At 49.1% G+C, this 19,864-nt stretch overlaps 1 pseudogene; it reads left to right on the top strand.

Annotated features, from left to right (window-relative positions):
* Window positions 1–19,864, top strand: part of LOC136161842 (histone-lysine N-methyltransferase PRDM9-like) — a 59,819-nt pseudogene that overhangs the window by 7,374 nt on the left and 32,581 nt on the right.

Below are 19,864 nucleotides of genomic sequence, written 5' to 3'. Positions count from 1 at the left end.
CCTTACATTAAATGCAAAAGTCTGACACCTACAAGTAGTTCAATAAATGCAACTGTGATAAGAGGAACCATGCTTTGTTAGTATTCATGCCCAGACTTCTGCTCAATGCCTTACTTGTCATGTGCGCTTAACACATATTTTCTGAGTAGATGTGTCGATGAACTATTACCTAAGTCGGAAGGTTGGGAAGTTAAACCTACTAATGGGAAGTGCAGGAAGCTATCACTGAACTGGGCATCTGTGGTCAGTGGAGCCTCAGTCTCTTGAAACTGTATTTAAAGGGAGAAGAAAGAAAATATAGAGAAGGGACTCCCTGGTGGTTAAGTGGTTAAGACTCCACGCTTCCACTGCAGGAGGTGTGGGCTCCATTCCTGGTCAGGGAACTAAGATCCCACAAGCAATGCAGTCTGGCCGAGAAATAAATAATGGAACATGAAAACATAAAATTACGAAAGTAAAAGTTTGAAAAATACATATAAGAAAATTTTAACAAAGTGTAGAGATGGACAGGTAGGAGATCTCACACTTTCTGATAAAACAGGGACTAACTCCCCAGACCCCACCAGCGTTGCTTAGCTTCTGTTCTCCATCTTAGAACTCAGAGGAAAGGAGACTGGAGTGAAGAGGTACAGTCTACGGGAAAGAAAGGGCCACGTGTACCAAGAGGTCAGCGAGCCTCAGGATGACGACTACCTCTGTGAGTGACCCCGCTGGCCCACTCACGGAGAAGGGGCAATGAGGCCTTGGTCCACTAACCTCACCTCACCATTTAGTCCCCCGGCCATCCCCTTCCTCTATGACTTGGGGTGCAGGATCGAGGCCAAATGCCATGAATGCCCTAGTTCTTTATGAAGGTCTTTACGACCAGAAACATCACTGTACCTCCTCTCATCCCTGTTCTCACCTCCAGATTGTGAGGAGTGTCAGAACTTCTTCATCGACAGCTGTGCTGCCCATGGGCCCCCAACATTTGTAAAGGACTGTGCAGTGGAAAAAGGGCATGCCAACCGCTCAGTCCTCACGCTGCCCCCTGGGTTAAGCATCAGACTGTCAGGCATCCCTGACGCTGGGCTTGGAGTGTGGAACGAGGCGTCCGATCTGCCGCTGGGCCTGCACTTTGGCCCCTATGAGGGCCAGATCACAGACGATGAAGAGGCCACCAACAGTGGATACGCCTGGCTGGTGAGAAGCACCCGTTTCCCTGTCCTCTGGCCTCTAATCACTTGTACGTGGTGGGGGGTACTTCATGTCTACATATGAGGATGCAGATGGTGATAACATGGTCGGCAATGACACAGTCAGCCCTGTGTACTGTGTGACGTGGGCGTGACCACAGGACTTCCATCTAAATGACAGAGGAGAGGTGGGACCACAGTGTACAGACACTCATGTCATCTATCTAAAGGTCAGAGGAGAGGTGGGAACACAGTGTACAGACACTTAGACCTCTCTCTAAGGTCAGAGGAGAGGTGGGAGCACAGTGTAGAGATACACAGAAGTGACTCCTCCCTTGTGGAGCCCTTGCCTTCAATGAATCAAGGGACTCAGACTTGGAATGATGAGTAAGGAGCTTACCGTGTGGTCCGACTGGCAGTTGAATCCATGCAGGCTGAAAAGCACCAATGACTACACAGGGAAATAGCTCTTCTATTGCTTCCTACCAAAAAAAAAAAAAAAAAGAGGAAAGCTTGTAACTCTTTCTCTGACCCTCAGATCACCAAAGGGAGGAACTGCTACGAGTATGTGGATGGAAAGGACACGTCTTGGGCCAACTGGATGAGGTGAGTGCAGTGAGTCTGCAGTGTGTAGACATTGAGACTCTGTCCATCCCACGCCCCTTTCCTTCTCAACCCGGCTCCCTCAAAAGCTTTCACATCTTCCTTCCTCTTTTCCCTCAATACCATACTCTTTCATTTCAAAAGACACTAAAAAGAAGGAAATAAAAATATGGCATGTGCCGTCAAGATACAAGTCTATATGCTGAACAAAACTGGTGGACTTGAAAACAACTTGAAGCATCTAGATTCACCAGGAACACTCACTTAGTGGACACTTCTCACGCCCTTTATGGTGCAGTTTAGACAGTGAACTTCGGTACTGAAGCAGATCACACAACCCATGTCATTTTGGAGAACATACTGCAAACAGACATTAGCCAATTGATTTTAGGAGCAGTAACCTTATATTTTCTATCTTTGAGTAAGTGCACACGCCAGGATGACCTAACACAGGAGACCTTGACTCTCTGTGGGCAAAAACCTCCTCAGGATTGGTTCCAGTGAGAGGTGGGCCCTGAGGCCTGGGAAGGAATGGGGGGCAGCTTGGCTCTGAGCAGGGCCATTCTCTGAGGGCCTCTCCTTTCATCAGGGCAGGCAGACAGTGAACAAACTATTACTGTTCCGTGTCTCAAGCTATATCAGAGCTCTCTCCAAGTTTACGTGGGAGGGGGTGGGCAAGCGAATAGGACCCTGGATACACGTGGGGAGATGGCAGAAAGACTCGGCAGAGAAGGCAGGCTGGGGTGAGTGCTGAGGGCTGCATGTTAGCCAAGAAGCACCAAGTCCTGTGGATGAAAGAGAACTTAATTCAGAGTTTAGAGGAGCTGGAGGTCACCAGCCTCACGGACAGTCCAGGTGGAGATGAGTCTGGAACTGGGCTCCGGAAAATGGCTACTTAGGTAAGGAGAGAAAAGCATGGGAGTTCCCATGGCCTGGTCGAAGGTGTGAACAGACGGTCCACATGAGGGGCGGCCTCAGAGGCGGAAGGCAAGGAGCTGGGCATGGGCGGACAGTGGAGGGCACTCGTCACCTGAGGTTTCTTTCCCTTTCCCGGCCTCGACCCCAGGTATGTGAACTGTGCCCGGGACGACGAGGAGCAGAACCTGGTGGCCTTCCAGTATCACGGGCAGATCTTCTACCGAACCTGCCAGGTGGTCAGGCCGGGCTGTGAGCTGCTGGTCTGGTACGGGGACGAGTACGGTCAGGACCTTGGGATCAAGCGGAACAGCAGGGGGAAGAGTGAGCTCGCGGCCGGGAGAGGTGAGTGTCTCCCCTCTTCCAGCACCCCACCCCATCCTGGGAGCCTCCGAGGTCCGATTTCGAAGCAGAGGACAATCCAGTCCTAAGTCAGTTGAGTTGCAATTAAAATGCCTCAGAATTTGATTCTTTTCATATGACTGTTAGGAGAAATTTTATATTGAAAATGTTAGTTCTAATTTTTAATATTTCATGCAAAAAAATGTGCAACATCACCTTCTGCTAAAAGGCTGAGAAGCAAAAAGCAACATTTCGAGCACCTACCACCTCTCTGCCCTTTATTTGTTTCTTCTTCATTTCCTCCCATTTCTAAGCGACACGTGTACAGTGATGCGCATTCAGTTCCTGTTCCAGTCTTTTGTCATGTGAGTTCACGCTCTGTGACAGACGGGGCTCCACGCCCCGAAACAGACAGAACCACTGCCCTGGGGCAGCAGGGGCTTCACACCAGACAGGGGCTGGTGCTGAGGAAAACCAGCGCAGGGAACGTGCCTCGGATCAGCGTGAGCAGAGGGTGGGGTATAGTGCAGGACGGTGCGACAGGGTCTCTGCAGAGATAAGACCTGCGGGGAAGGATTCCAGGCAGGGGAGCAGCCCGTGCCGCAGCCCCAGGACCGGGAAGCGAGGCCATGCCAGGGGTCGCAGGAGGAAGCACAGAGGGAGAGAAAGGAGGCTGGACGGGACACGGAAGCCTCAGGGCCTGTATCCACGTGCAGGCCCCAGGGGTCCTCCTGGGTTACACAGAACAACAGCCAGGCTTTCAGCTGCAAGCAGCATGTTCTCTGTGCTAAGACGATGCTTTGGTTCACTTTTGGGAAGAGACAGCAGCGGGGAGTCCCCTCAGAGATCAGTTCATTGCCAGACATGAGGGGAGAGTGGGCTGTCTGAAGATGCTTGGGAGTGAGGGTGTGAAGGGTCTGACTGGACATGTATTTTTAAACATGGATTCCTAGTGCATGTTAAGTGGATTAAGCCTGAATGAAATAAATGAGGTATGAGTACTGGTGAGGCTGGAGAAAGGATATGCCTTTATTTTATGATTTATGGGAAACTGAGAGAGGAGCAATTTGTGAACCAGTTTGGGCAGCAGGAGCCAGACCTGTAGTCAGTGGGACTTGGGCCGCTCGGTCTCATCCAGGCTCAAACCCACTTCCTGCACAGATCGGCACAAAGGCTGCTCTTTGAACAAGGAACCACAAAGTCAGAATTAGCCACACCTGCTCTAACCACCCCCCCGTGCTGCCTCCCATATGCAGAGAGCTCCAGGCCAAGCTCCCCTAACTTAATAGACCCTTTCCCCTCACAGGGAGCCACTCAGGAAATTCCACCTAAGTCATCAAGTCTTATCCCTCAGTAGGGTAGATACCTGTGGCCACTGTGACGTGACTTTTCAGACACCTACACGCGGGGAAAGTCCCTGCAGATCCATCTCTATCAGGAGAGACGCTGCCTCTGATGCAGCTGGAAGGTCCCTATCTGGGTGATATGTAGAAAAGGCCCTTGACACCCGCTTCCTGGATTTCTGTAGATGTAGAGAGTAACAGTGGAATGGAAGAGTGAACTGTAAAGTCACTTGATGGGCGACAGATCGTGCACTGTCAACACTTAGATGATGAGTGGGCAAGGCCTGACCGTGGCAAACCAGCTACCTGACAAAAGCTTCCTCTTTCAGCAGAACCGAAGCCCAAGATGCACCCATGTCCCTCCTGCTCTCTGGCCTTCTCCAGCCAGAAATTCCTCAGCCAACACATCCAACGCAGTCACCCCTCTAAGACCCTCCTGAGACCATCTGAAAGAGACCGCCTCCAACCAGAGGATCCCTGCCCAGGCAGTCAAAATCGGAGATATTCCAATCCACACAGCCCGAGCGACAAATCTGAGGGCCACGAGGCCAAGGACAGGCCCCAACAATTGCTGAAAAGCGTAAGGCGGAAGAGGATTTCAAGGGCCTCTTCCAACTCACCCGGAGGACAAATGGGGGATTCTGGGGTGCATGAGAGAATGACAGACGAGCCCGGCACAAGCCAGAAACTGAATCCAGAGGACACAGGCACATTGCTCACGGGGGCAGGGGTCTCAGGGATTATGAGGGTCACATGCGGAGAGTGTGGGCAAGGCTCCAAGGACAGGTCAAGTCTCACCACACACGAGAGGACACATACAGGGGAGAAGCCCTATGTTTGCGGGGAGTGTGGGCGAAGCTTCCGTCAGAAGTCAGTCCTCATCACACACCAGAGGACACACACAGGCGAGAAGCCCTATGTTTGCGGTCAGTGTGGGAGAAGCTTCCATCGGAAGTCAGCCCTCATCAGACACCAGAGGACACACACAGGGGAGAAGCCCTATGTTTGCGGGGAGTGTGGGCGAAGCTTCCGTCAGAAGTCCGTCCTCATCAGACACCAGAGGACACACACGGGGGAGAAGCCCTTTGTTTGCAGGGAGTGTGGGCGAAGCTTCAGTGATAAGTCAGTCCTCATCACACACCAGAGGATACACACAGGGGAGAAGCCCTATGTTTGCAGGGAGTGTGGGCGAAGCTTCAGACGGAAGTCCCTCCTCATAACCCACCAGAGGACACACACAGGGGAGAAGCCCTATGGTTGCAGGGAGTGTGGGCGATGCTTCAGTCATAAGTCAGTCCTCATCACACACCAGAGGATACACACAGGGGAGAAGCCCTATGTTTGTGGGGAGTGTGGGCGAAGCTTCAGTCATAAGGCCAATCTCATCTCACACAAGAGGACACACACAGGGGAGAAGCCCTATGATTGCGTGGAGTGTGGGCAAAGCTTCTGTCAGAAATCAACCCTCATCAAACACCAGAGGACACACACAGGGTAGAAGCCGTATGTTTGCAGGGAGCGTGGGCGAAGCTTCAGTCAGAAGACCCATCTCATCTCACACAAGAGAACACACACAGGGGAGAAGCCCTATGTTTGCGGTGAGTGTGGGCAAAGCTTCATTCAGAAGTCAGATTTCATCAGACAGCAGAGGACACACACAGGGGAGAAGCCCTATGTTTGCAGGGAGTGTGGGCAAAGCTTCAGTCACAAGTCCGTCCTCATCAGACACCAGAGGACACACGGGGGAGAAGCCCTGTTTGCAGGGAGTGTGAGTGAGTCATGAGCAACAAACCACACCTTAGCCACAGGAGGATTTCTGCAGCCACCCCATGCCTCAACTCTAAGGGGGCCTCAGAGGAGGCCTGTGACCCCTTACTGTCCCCACGAGTATGAGGAGAGAATTCCCAGGTGGTCCAGGGGTCAAAACTCCAATGCAGAGGCCTACGTTCAATATTTGCTTGGGGAACTAGCTCCCACATGTTGCAACTAAGACACAGCCGAGTCAAATAAATAAATGTATAATAAATATTTTAAAGAAAGCGTGTGATAAGCACAGAATTATTTGTTAAATAGACTTTCCACTTTCATGACAGGAGAGGAGGGATATAAACCGCAGAGGGTTCCTTAGGTGTTCTGGAGATGTTCATGCCAATTGCCTTCGTGGTTTTTTAGGTCTCCTCTTCTAACAAATTTTGTCTCCAAACAAATCTGAATCCCAGACTATGTACTCATTCCCCCCTTAACACTGACAGCATTGGGGTCCAGTTAGCTGAACCCCTGGGAAGGCATAATTCTGGAGCCAACTCAGTTAGGTCACTGGACAGTCAATCCTGGGTCCAGGGAGAGGAATGCAGAGTGGAATCAGAATCACCAGGGAAGGGAATTCCCGGCCTCCTGGGAAGTGTGGCCTCTCCTCCTTATAGACCCCGGCTCTCCTTTGGCCTCTCCTGGTGGCCCTCTGGTTCCCTCTGACTTCTGTAGCCGCAAAGGTGAAGGCCACATTTGCGTGTGTGTGTGTGTGTGTGTGTGTGCTCGCGAGCCTGACTCAGCATGAGCCGTCTGGTCTCTGCCGCTCCCTCGGGGTAATCACAGCATCTGGACTCCAGATGCAACCACAGGGGTCCAGGTCTCAGCCCTGCACCCAGCAGCTGCTAAGCTGGGGCAAGATGCTCAACCTCTCTGTGTCTCTATTCTCATCTGTGATACGGCGTGGGAGCACCAGCATTTTGGTCTGATGTGTCAGCACAGGCGGAATCTGGCAGAAGCTGGCGAGAACGCAAGCCCCATCTTTGCTGTCCTTTGTGTTTTTCTCCTTAATATTTTTTATTTTTTAATAGAAGGATAATTGCTTTACAGAATTTGTTTCTTGCATGTCCTCCAGCCCCCACACCGTCCAGGTCCTCAGATAGACGAAGAAGGGGCTGTTCAGGCACTAGGATGCCCTGATGAGGGGGTGTGAGGTCAGGTGTGCTAAGGGAAGGTGACCTCCCTTCGCACCCCTGCCGTTCCTGCTGAGCTGGGCAGCCCCAGGGCCCCTCCACAGACAGGCAGGGCCCACAGTCGTCCCCCTGCCGAGCACAGAGCCTGGAGCCGCGTTTGCAGGAAATCCCCGTCCGGCCCCCATCCCACCCCCACACGGAGGGTCCTTGAAGCCCACACCGCGGCTTCTCTATGCATGGGCCTCGTACGTGTGCCCGTGCGCTCTGGTCAATGCTGTCGCGACCTTGAAATTCTTAACCATGGAATAGTTCATCCTTACACTTCCCTTTCATGAGTGAAGTCTGATGGGCCCCGGGGTGCGCTGTGAGCAGAGCAGATGCTCACACAGCACGGGTCCCGGGGTGACCAGGCTGCACGAGGGGACAAGGTGGACACAAAGCCCCCCACCCTGGGTGAGTGAGGGTGGGGACAGCACCAGGAAGCCACGCTTGCTTAGACACGGAACTGAGCTCCAACACAGAGTGGGGGCAATGGGGTTCTTAAGGTCAACCACACCCTCCCCTCTGTGAATGACCTCTGCCCTGGCCTGATCCTTCCAGAGGGGTTCAGGAGGCTGAAGTCCGCCCAGCCACCAGAAGACACCAAGGGGAGAGTGGGCCACGGGGCGGGGGGCGGAGGGTGCGAGCTCCAGGACTCGCGGCAACGGCCCTCAGTTCCCTCCGTGTCCCAGGCTTGTGAAGCGTCTCTACATGAACCGTGTCAGTGATAACCACCCACGATTATTTCCCGGTTTCTATGCTTTCTTAAAGGAACGTGTTTGTCTGTGGCTTGGTTTCCCTACAGGAAGGGAAGCCACGTAAACTCCCCATGTTCTGTGGCTTCAGGCCGGGGCCACGGGAGGGAGAGTTAGGGGTGGTGTAGGCAGAGGGTCTTCAACTGAAAATGGTGGGGACCCAGAAACCTGCAGGGGCTTCTTACCTGCACCTCCCACCAGAGCTGGGCCTGGAATCCCCGGGAAGGCTGAGCAGGTCAAAGCTTCTCCCTCCCCTCCCATCTGTTCCCCTCCCCTCAAGAAGCTGACTCTTGGGGCCAGCCCACAACACGCCCAATCCCCCCATCACCCACAGCGCCACACAGGCCCTCCCTCACAGAAGTGGGATGACCTGGATGGTGGCAGGGATGCTGTGTGACCCCAGAGCTGGAGGTCTCAGCTGACCTTGAGCAAGTGGGTTGGTGCATTACACAGCCTCCCAGCCCAGGGAGCTGCCAGCAGCCACAAGCCGTGATCTGAAGAGGAGCTGGGAGATGGGGAGTGGGGATGCGAGCTCTGTGAGGTCCCGTCCTGTCCCCAGGACAGCGGCCAGGACACACCTGACACCGTGACTGCCCTCCCCGGGCACAGAGGACACCAGCAGTCATGGTGCGGACAGCCAGCTGCCTCCGCAGCACGCTCCACCCTGACCACAGCGGCCCCGTGGCTGTACCAGCCCCGCCTGCGCGGCTCTGCTTGGCTGTCAGGGCTTGGGGACCCTGGGTGAGTCGGTGAGTGCAGAGCTCCAGAGGCCAAGCCTGTCTTCAGCCACCAGCCCTGCCCTGCTTACGGGACTCATGAGTCCAGCCAGTATCTGAAGCCAAGATGCCTTTGGGAGAATGACACCAGAGACGCGGACCTCAGAGCTCAGACTCCTGAAAACTTACTAAACAGGTTATTTTTAGTCTTTTTTTACAGGGGGATGTTGGCAGGAGCCGTGGAGGGAAATGACTCCCTTGGTGGTGTTGTGGTTAAGAATCCACCTGCCAATGCAGGAGACACGGGTTCAATCCCTGACCTGGGAAGACCCCACGTGCCGTGGAGCAAAAAAGTCCGTTCACAACTACTGCAGGCCAAGAGCCTAGAGTCTCTGCTTCCCAACTAGAGCAGACTCCACAGGGAGAAGTTCAGCACAGAAACAAGAGAGCAGCCCCCATGCCCTACAACAAGAGAAAAGCCCGCACAGCAGCGAAGACCCAGCACAGCCAAATATAAATAACTAATCTTTTTTTTAAGTAGGAGATCGCAGCATTCTCTGCTGATCCAGAGGCTAGGACTCTTAGCTCCCAGCACAGGAGGCCACGTTCAATCCCTGGTCAGGGCACTAGATCCCATATGCTGCAGCTGAAGGCCCTGCATGCCACAGCTAAGACCCAGCGCAGCCAATTAAATGAATACTTAAAAGTAGGAGGCTCTTCATCTGTCACCAGAGAAAACTGCAACATTTTAGGAAAAGAAAAAAAAAAAGATTTTATTTTGCAAGTGCTCATGGTTCATTGCAAAAATTTGCTCATAATATGCAGCTGTTTGAAAAAAAGAAATTTAGAAAATACAGAAACTAAAACCCACCCATAAATGTGTGGGGAACATCAATTACTGCAGCATCTGGCCACCACACACGGGAACACACGTCCGTGTTTTTCTTCTGCAAAGAAGCTTTCAGCCTCCACCCTCCTTCGCACCAGCCTCTGCTCTGCTCACCGAGAAGACTGCTCTTTGGCCTCGTGACCGAGGGGTTTTCTGTTGAACTCAGGGAGGTGGTGGAGCAGGGCTGTGTGGTTGGGGGCACCGTCTGGCCTGCAGTGAGGAGAGAAGCAAGAGTGCTCCCCCTCTGGGTCCAGCAACTCTAGGAGCCTCGGGGAGCCGCCCGGGAAGAAACCTCTCAAGCACCTTCCTTGCAGTCTCCACAGTTACGCACATCCCACGTCTCGGGGTTCAGTTGTGGGTTAACAAGTCCTCGCTTGTTGGACAGAAAAGTGTTTCCACAGAGAATCTGCCCAGATCTTGGCCTAGTTTGGTTCTCTTATTGGACATGGAAAGTGTTTCCACAGAGAATCTGCCTGGATCTCGGCCTCGGTTGGTACAGATGTAACAGGCAGTACGTTCAGGGCTCAGGGAAGCTAGTTCTGAATCTCTCTGGGTTTAGGGCTACAGCGCCTCCTCACTTCCACCCCTTCCATGGTCATGGAACCTTCTGTTCCAGAGGAAGGTGTTTGGCAACATCAGCCACAAAGAGACATACTGAAGAGGAGAAAGGCCACGGCAGGCGGGGCTGGGTGTTCCTGGGGGAGCAGAGGGGCCTTGGACACTCCATGCTGGACCCCTCTCCCACCGGCTTCTCCTTCTTCTCGCCGGGCATGCAGCTTTCACCTCCGGGGTGCCCGCCAGTGAGGGGCTCCCAGGACACGAAGCTGGGGTTGGCGATGGGGGAGCTGGATGCCAGGGAACACGAGACCCCTCAGCAGGTCAGGACACTGTGGACGAGGGCCGGCCTCACTGACCGGTTAGGCCCTGTGCATTCGGGACACCCTCTCTGGACCCTAGGTGGAGGTGCTGCTGCCCCCAGGGCCCACCTGCGTCTCAGGAGGTGGAAGAGACTGGGTTGTCCTTCCCACCTCCTGCCCAGAGAATGACACAGGCCAGTTTCCAAAAGTGGGAGCAGGGTGGGCAGAGTGAGTCTTGGGTCTCACAGGGTCCATGTGAAGAGGGGTTTACTGCTCCCTTGATCCCTCTTGGTTGGTTCCCCTTCTGTGTTGTCTTCACACCAGATCTCGCAAGGACGAGGCAGTCCAGGTGCCCACAGCATCACTCGCCCAGGTGCTGACAAGCCTCCTTATTTATTATGGGAAGGGAGACAGGATGGCTGGTGTGACGCTCCCCTGGACCAGAAAAGACACCTCCTCGGCTGTGTCTGTTCTACCCCTGGCACCCAGGTGGACAGTGGGTGCAGAGCACCTCCACCTGGGGTCTGGAGAGGCTGTCCTGAATGGACAGGGCTAACTGTACATTTTGGCCTCATGGGGTATGGGCAAGAGGGGCTCAAACTCCTTTCTAAATATTTCAGACAACCACTGAGTTCCTTTTGGTTTTTGGTTTCAGATCTTTTTGTATGGTCCATATTCAGAGGCTTTATTGAATCTCTTACAATATTGCTTCCGTTTTATGTTTTGATTTTTTGACTGCAAGGCATGTGGGATTGTTACCAAGTCCAAGCTCGCTCTGCATGCCTCACAACAGGCCAATAAACCAGAGGCGAGGTGCTGAGGCAAGGAATATAACTTTACTTGGAAAGCCAGAAGACTGAGAAGATAGCAGGCTAATATCTCCAAGAAACCATCATGTCAGGGTCTGGATGCCAGTGTCTTTTATAGAACACAGAGCTGGGAGGTGAGGAAATACAGTAAAAAGGCCATTAATCTGGCAAATATCTGGAATGGCCAGCCTCGGGAGGAGATGTGTTACTTTCTCCCTGCTGTAGCCATCCACAGGTGGACAGGTCCTGGACAGAGGCAGAGGGGCAGGGCTTCCTGAGGCATGCCATTACATATGGACAGCATCTCTGTAGCAAACAGACCAAGAGGAAGTAAAAGTTGAAGTAAAACATTCAACATGGAGTCAGATTTTGTTCTTCCCCTAATAATTCCCCAGTGTCAGCGTCCATTCCACAATCTTATGGCAAAAGGGTGATGAGTGTTCTAATTGCTCCACTAGTTGCATCTTTAGGGGAGTGCCCACCACTGCTGCCAGTGTGTTGAATGTTCAGATTGGTCTTCGGTTGTTCTTTGGAAAGTTTCTACTTCATATGTATAGACATAATACTATAATACAGGTGTTGAGAGTTGTTTTATTCAGTACAAACCTTTTAGGATTCCAAAACCAGGGGGCAGCATCTAAAGTTAAGCAATTTAGCATTTTTCTGTGTGTGGGAAGATGCACCAGCCATCTCACTGAAATCAGCCCCTTTGATACACACCTCACCATCTGGGGCCAGCATCCTGTCTTCTCCTTCCTGAGTTTCCTCAAGGCTCACAGTGGGGAGTGGTTGAGTCTGATGGCTGCTGGAAAGCAGGTATTCTTTTCTTTCCTGAGTTTCCTCGGGGCTCACAGTGGGGAGTGGCTACAGCCTGATGGCTGCTGGAAAGCAGGTATTCTTTCCTTTCCTGAATTTCCCCAGGGCTCACAGTGGGGAGTCGCTGCAACCTGATGGTTGCTGGAAAGCAGGTATTCTTTTCTTTCCTGAGTTTCCCCAGGGATCACAGTGGGGAGTGGCTTTAGTTTGATTGCTTCTAGACAGTAGGGTGGGGGGAACCTGGGTCCCCATTGAGATGATCTCAGAAGAGAGAGCAAGCAGGTCCTGTGACTCCAGACAACCTTCCAATGTTCAGGGCTCAGCATTCAGCCTGCAGGATCCATAGCCGTCAGCTCAGCAACCATGCTCTGCATTTAGTTGCTATCTAGCCCTGAAACCTGCACTGCAGGAGGCCCTCTAAATGTGCCGTCCTGTCCAGCAAACTCTTGGTCACACCCTCCAAGCCTGACCCAGGCTCAGCTCTGCTGAGAGGGTCTCACTGGGGACCCAGCTTCCCCCTCTGGCTCTCCCACATTCCACACCTGAGTGGGGAGAAGGCAGGGGCTGGGGGCACAGTGCCTCCAAGCAGGTAGGGCAGACATTCTCCCATCACCCCTTGTGGTCCATCCCTGGGAACACAGTCTACTGTCACTTTTAGCAGCAGAGGACATGTGTCCCCAGATCCGGCCCACTCTCTAGGGGTTGTGAGCTGTGAGCACTAACACAGGAAACCCCGTGTGACCTGCTAAGGCTGGAAGACTAGTTCCTGGGATGTGAGCTGAAGTCTGAATGTAGCTTCTCATTGGATTAGCCTTCTCCAGACATAGCTTCGGGGCAGCAAGAGTGCAATAAGTGGCCCCCAGCTGGGGCAGCCACATGGTGCCTCTTGACAGGCCTGTGGAAACTCTGCACCAGAGTGACCAGGAGCCCACATTCACCCAGCATATGGCTTCTGAGAGGTCAGTGACAGACTAAAGCAACCATGAGCCTGTACACCCAGCAGACAGTCTCTGAGAGCTCTGTGACAGGCCAGAGTGACCACAAGCATTCATTCACCCAGCAGATGGCCTCTGAGAGGTCTGTGACAGACCAGAGTGACCACGAGCCTGCACTCACCCAGTGGACAGCCTTTGAGAGGTCTGTGACAGACCAGAGTGACCACGAACCTGCATTCACCCAGCAGATGACTTTTAAGAGGTCTGTGACAGAGCAGAGTGACCACAAGTGTGTTTTCACCCAGCAGACAGTCTCTCAGAGGTCTGTGACAGCTCAGAGTGACCACAAGCATGCACTCACCCAGCGGATGGCATCTGAGAGGTCCGTGATGGGTCATGATGATTACGAGCCTGCATTCACCCAGCGGTGAATTCTTGCCTGGAGAATCCCATGGACAGAAGAGCCTGGTGGGCTACTGTCCATGGGGTCACAAAGCGTCAGACACAACTGAGCGCTTGAACACACACACATGAAACAGAAATGGACTCAGGGACAGAGGGGACAGACTGGCGCTCTCCGAGGAGGAGGGGGAGGTGGAGGGATGGAATGGGAGGCTGGGGTCAGCAGATGTAGCTTTTATAGGACCTTACATTATTCTAATGCTGAGCCCAATGAGTATCCAACTCTAGATCCAATGGTTTCATACGGTTGGTATGCATAGTTGCCTTTATAGTAAAAATACGATTTTATGGCCTCCACCTGTGACTACCTAAAGCACATGAAGAGGCCCCTATGCAGGCTTCATAGTTCTGGCTATGCTGCCAGCACTACTAAAATTTGGATGCTATGATATAATATGAGTTACGAATTACAATAATTTGAAGCCCACTAACAGACTTCACAGGGTATCCACTCATTCTATTGTCCTTATGAGGCATAATTATAGCCAGCTCCATTTGCTTATGCCAGGCAGACCTGAAGTCACTCACTGCGTACTCTTCTGTCAGCCACACAGCACTTTGCCATCCTCACCCGAACACCTTGGGGTTGTACAGGAACCACAGCCCTGATAACTGCCCATGGTCTTACATCCTCTGCATTGTTCTCCCTGGCAAATTCTAATTACCAGGTCCATCGCAAAACGATAATCCTAGCCTAAAGCCTACAAATGTTCCTCCTGCTAAAGGCAACCTGATGATTATCAGCAAGTGAAACAAACCTAGCTCTACCCCCAACTATTAACTTGATTGGAGAGCTATCTGTAGCAATATCCTTCTCGTGATCAAACATTGCAATTATTTTAATAGAAATTAATATAGTAATTGCTGCCCTATACTCTTTATATATACTCATTACAACACAGTGAGGCAAATAGACTCACCACCTAAACTGTATCTCTCCATCTTTTACATGAGAAAATGCTCTCATATCTTTACCCATCCTACCTCTTCTACTCCTATCCTTAAACCCAAAAATCATTCTAGGCCCCCTATACTGTATATATAGTTTAGAAAAAAACACTTGGTTGTGAATCTAGTAAGAGGAGACAATACCTTCTTATTTACCACAGAAGTATATAAGAATTGCTGTTTCTATACTCCCATGACTAACAGCATGGCTTTTTCAAACTTTTATCCATTTGTGTTAGGAACCAAATAATTGGTGCAACTCCAAATAAAAGTGATAGATTAAATTTCCTCTTTCACTCTAGCCTCACTATGTATATCATCTATCGTTACAACAAGCTCTAACATTGATAAAAACCACCACATACCGTCTATATGTAAGATTATCTCATATGCCTTCACAATTAGCTTAATTCCAACAATAATATTCATGTATACAGGCCAAGAGATAATTATCTCAACCTGGTACTGAATCACACTACAAACCCTTAAGCTATCATTCAGTTCTAAATAGATTATTTCTCAATAATCTGTGCTGGTGGCCCTACTTGTCATATGATCAATTAGAGACTTCGCAATACGATCCGTTCACTCAGGCTGCAACATTCACTGATTCTTCAAACACTCCTTTTCCTTGTTACAATACGAATTCTTGTTACCACTAATAATCTCTTCCAATTACTTACTGGCTGAGAAGGAGCAGGGATTATGTCCTTCCTGCTCATTGGATGGTGGTGTGGACGGCAGATGCAAACACAGCGGCACTAGAAGCAATTTTGTATAACACCTCAGTCGCTCAGCTGTGTCCGACTCTTTGCGACCCCATGGACTGTAGCCCCCCAGGCCCCTCAGTCCATGGGATTCCTCGGGCAACCACACTTGAGTGCGTTGCCATTTCCTTCCCCAGGGCCAAAACACCTCAGCGAAGACCAAAGACTGAATGGAAAGAGGAGGCAGACTGCTGGCTTGCACTGCGTGGATGTGGGGATGCAGGGCACGGGGCGTGGATGTGAGAAAGCAGGGTCGGGGGGGTGTGGACGTGTTTTGTATAACCCTGTGCTGCTTCTGCTAAGTTGCTTCAGTCGTGTCTGACTCTGTGCAACCCCATAGACGGCAGCCCACCAGGCTCCTCCGTCCCTGGGATTCTTCAGGCAACACGCTGGAGTGAGTTGCCATTTCCTTCTCCAAGGCATGAAAGTGAAAAGTGAAAGTGAAGTCACTCCGTCGTGTCTGATTCTTCGCGATCCCATGGACCACAGCCTACCAGGCTCCTCCATTCATGGGATTTTCCAGGCAAGAGTCCTAGAGTGGGGTGCCATTGCCTTCTCCAAACCCTATGCTGACACAGGTTTTACTAAAACAACAGCTTGATTCTTACTTAACTTCAGTGCATGACACCTACAACAAATTATTATCCTCAGTTTAGTTCAGTTGTTCAGTCGTCTCCAACTTTTTGCGACCCCACGAACCTCAGCACGCCAGGCCTCCTTGTCCATCACCAACTCCCGGAGTTTACCCAAACTCATGTCCATTGAGTTGGTGATGCCATCCAACCATCTCATCCTGTGCCGTCCCCTTTTCCTCCTGCCCCTATTCCCTCCCAGCATCAGGGTCTTTTCCAATGAGTCAGCTCTTTGCAGCAGGTGGCCAAAGTATTGGAGTTTCAGCTTCAACATCAGTCCTTCCAATGAACATCAAGGACTGATCTCTTTAATATAGACTGGTTGGATCTCCTTCCAGTCCAAGGGACTCTTCAAGAGTCTTTTCCAACACCACAGTCCAAAAGCATCAATTCTTCGGTGCTCAGCTTTTTTTATAGTCCAACTCTCACATCCATACACACTACTGAGAAAGCCATAGCCTTGACTAGACGGAATTCTGTTGGCAAAATGATGTCTCTACTTTTTAATATGCTGTCTTGGTTGCGCATAACTTTCCTTCCAAGGAGCAAGCGTCTTTTAATTTCATGGCTGCAATCTCCATCTGCAGTGATTTTGGAGCCCTGTTTCCACTGTTTACCCAACTATTTGCAATGAAGTGATAGGACCAAACAAATTTTTTTCTTGTTTTTCTTTCTTTTCTTTTTTTTTTCCTCTTATTTTCTTTTAAAGTCCTCTATTACTCCTCTACTACTCCTTAATTTTCATTTTCATTTCACTATAACCTTGTAAAAAAAAAAAAAGAGAGAGAGAAGCCCTATTTTTAAACCAACCTTCATATATATTTCTAAAATTTTTTGTTTTTGTTTTTAATTTTGTATTTTTAAGAGTCTACTCTTAAACCCCTACTCTAGATTTTTAATCTTTGTTTTTCAGTATGTGATATCAATTTTGGATAATTAATAATCCAATATTCAGTTCCCATTTTTATTCAGGAGTATGTTGATTACTCTCTCCCACTTTTGACTATCCATATTCTGTCTCAGAACACCTCTGTTTCCTCCTTTCCCCTTCCTTTCCAAATCCAATTCTGTGAATCTTTGTGGGTGTCTGGGCTACGGAGAACACTGTGGGATCAGACAACTGTGTAGACCTGTCTCCTCTTGAGTGCCCCTTTTTCTCCTCCTGCTCATCTCTATCACCCTCCTCCCTCTACTTTTCTTCATGTAACTCTTTGAAATTCTCTGGGTGTCCCTCATGGTGGAGAATCTTTTCTCCAATAACCTAGAAGTTTTATCTTCAGTGCTGTATAGTTGGAGAAGACTTGAGACTACTGGAAGAATAAAACTGAAATCCAGAGGCAGGAGACTTAAGCCCAAAACCTGAGAACACCAGAAAACTCCCGACTACACGGAACATTAAGTAACAAGAGACCGTCCAAAAGCCTCCATACCTACACTGAAACCAACCACCACCCAAGAGCCAGTAAGTTTCAGAGCAAGACATACCACGCAAATTCTCCAGCAACGCAGGAACATAGCCCTGAGCGTCAACATACAGGCTGCCCAAAGTCACACCTAGCACACAGACCCATCTCAAAACTCATTACTGGGCACTCCATTGCACTCCAGAGAGAAGAAATCCAGTTCCACGCACCAGAACACCGACACAAGCTTCCCTAACCAGGAAACCTTGACAAGCCAATCGTCCAACCCCACCCACTGGGTGAAACCTCCACAATAAAAAGGAACCACAGACCTCCAGAATACAGAACACCCCCTCCAGATGCAGCAATCTAAACAAGATGAAAAGGCAGAGAAATACCCAACAGGTAAAGGAGCATGAGAAATGCCCACCAAGTCAAACAAAAGAGGAAGACATAGGGAATCTACCTGAAAAAGAATCTAGAATAACGATAATAAAAATGATCCAAATCTTGAAAACAAAATGGAGTTACAGATAAATAGCCTGGAGACAAAGATCGAGAAGATGCAAGAAATGATTAATAAAGACCTAGAAGAACTTAAAAAGAGTCAATTAAAAATGAATAATGCAATAAATGAGATCAAAAGCACTCTGGAGGGAACCAAGAGTAGAATAATGGAGACAGAAGATACAATAAGTGAGGTAGAAGATAAAATGGTGGAAATAAATGAAGCAGAGAGGTAAAAAGAAAAAAGAATCAAAAGAAATGAAGACAACCTCAGGGACCTCTGGGACAATGTGAAACGCCCCAACATTCCAATCATAGGACTCCCAGAAGAAGAAGACAAAAAGAAAGGCCATGAGAAAATACTCGAGGAGATAATAGCTGAAAATTTCCCTAAAATGGGGAAGGAAATAGGCACCCAAGTCCAAGAAACCCAGAGAGTCACAAACAGGATAAACCCAAGGCAAAACACCCCAAGACACCTATTAATCAAATTAACAAAGATCAAACACAAAGAACAAATATTAAAAGCAGTAAGGGAGAAACAACAATAACACACAAAGGGATTCCCATAAGGATAACAGCTGACCTATCAATAGAAACTCTCCAGACCAGAAGGGAATGGCAGAACATACTTAAAGTAATGAAAGAGAATAACCTACAACCCAGATTACTGTATCCAGTAAGGGTCTTATTCAGATATGAAGGAGAATTCATAAGCTTTACAGACAAGCAAAAGCTGAGAGAATTCATCACCACCAAACCAGCTCTTCAACAAATGCTAAAGGATCTTCTCTAGACAGGAAACACAGAAAGGTTGTATAAACGTGAACCCAAAACAACAAAGTAAATGGCAACAGTAACATACCAATCAACAATTACCTTAAATGTAAATAGGTTGAATGTCCCAACCAAAAAAAAAAAAAAAAAAAAAAAAGACTGAATGGATACAAATGCAAGACCACTATATATGCTGTCTATAAGAGACCCACCTCAAAACAAGAGACACATACAGACTAAAAGTGAACGACTGGAGAAAATATTTCACACAAACGGAGAACAAAAGAAAGCAGGAGTCGCAATACTCATATCAGACAAAAAGACTTTCAAATCAAGGATGTGAAAAGAGACAAAGAAGGACACTACATAATGGTCAAAGTATCAATCCAAGAAGAAGATATAACAATCATAATTATATATATGCACCCAACATAGGAGCACCACAATATGTAAGGCAAATGCTATCGAGTATGAAAAGGGAAATTAATAGCAACACGATAATAGTGGGAGACTTTAAAACCCCATTCACAACTATGGATAGATCAACTAAACAGAAAATTAACAAGGAAACACAAACTTTAAATGACGCAATGGACCAGCTAAACCTAATTGATATCTATAGGACATTTCACCCCAAATCAACTTCACCTTTTTATCAAGTACACACGGAACCTTCTCCACAATAGATCACATCCTGGGCCATAAATCTACTCTTGGTAAATTCAAAAAATTTGAAATCATTCCAGTCATCTTTTCTGACCACAGTGCAGTGAAATTAGATCTCAATTACAGGGGGAAAAAATGGTAAAAATTCAAACATATGGACGCTAATAACATGCTTCTGAATAACCAGCAAATCATAGAAGAAATCAAAAAGGAAATCAAAATATGCATAGAAATGTATGAAAATGAAAACACAACAACCCAAAACCTATGGGACACTATAAAAGCAGTGTTAAGGGGAAGGTTCATAGCATTACAGGCTTACCTCAAGAAACAAGAAAAAAGTCAAATAAATAACCTAAATCTACACCTAAAGCAACTAGAGAAGGAAGAAATGAAGAACTCCAGGGTTAGTAGGAGGAAAAAATATCTTAAAAATTAGGGCAGAAATCAATGCAAAAGAAACTAAAGAGACCATAGCAAAAATCAACAAAGCTAAAAACTGGTTTTTATTAAATAAACAAAATTGACAAGACATTAGCAAGACTCATTAAGAAACAAATGGAGAAGAA

This window comes from Muntiacus reevesi, chromosome 2 (genome assembly GCF_963930625.1).
Source record: "Muntiacus reevesi chromosome 2, mMunRee1.1, whole genome shotgun sequence".
Taxonomy (NCBI): Eukaryota; Metazoa; Chordata; class Mammalia; order Artiodactyla; family Cervidae; genus Muntiacus; species Muntiacus reevesi.
Note: the sequence above shows the minus strand (reverse complement) of the source record. Positions and strands in the feature narration are given on the sequence as shown.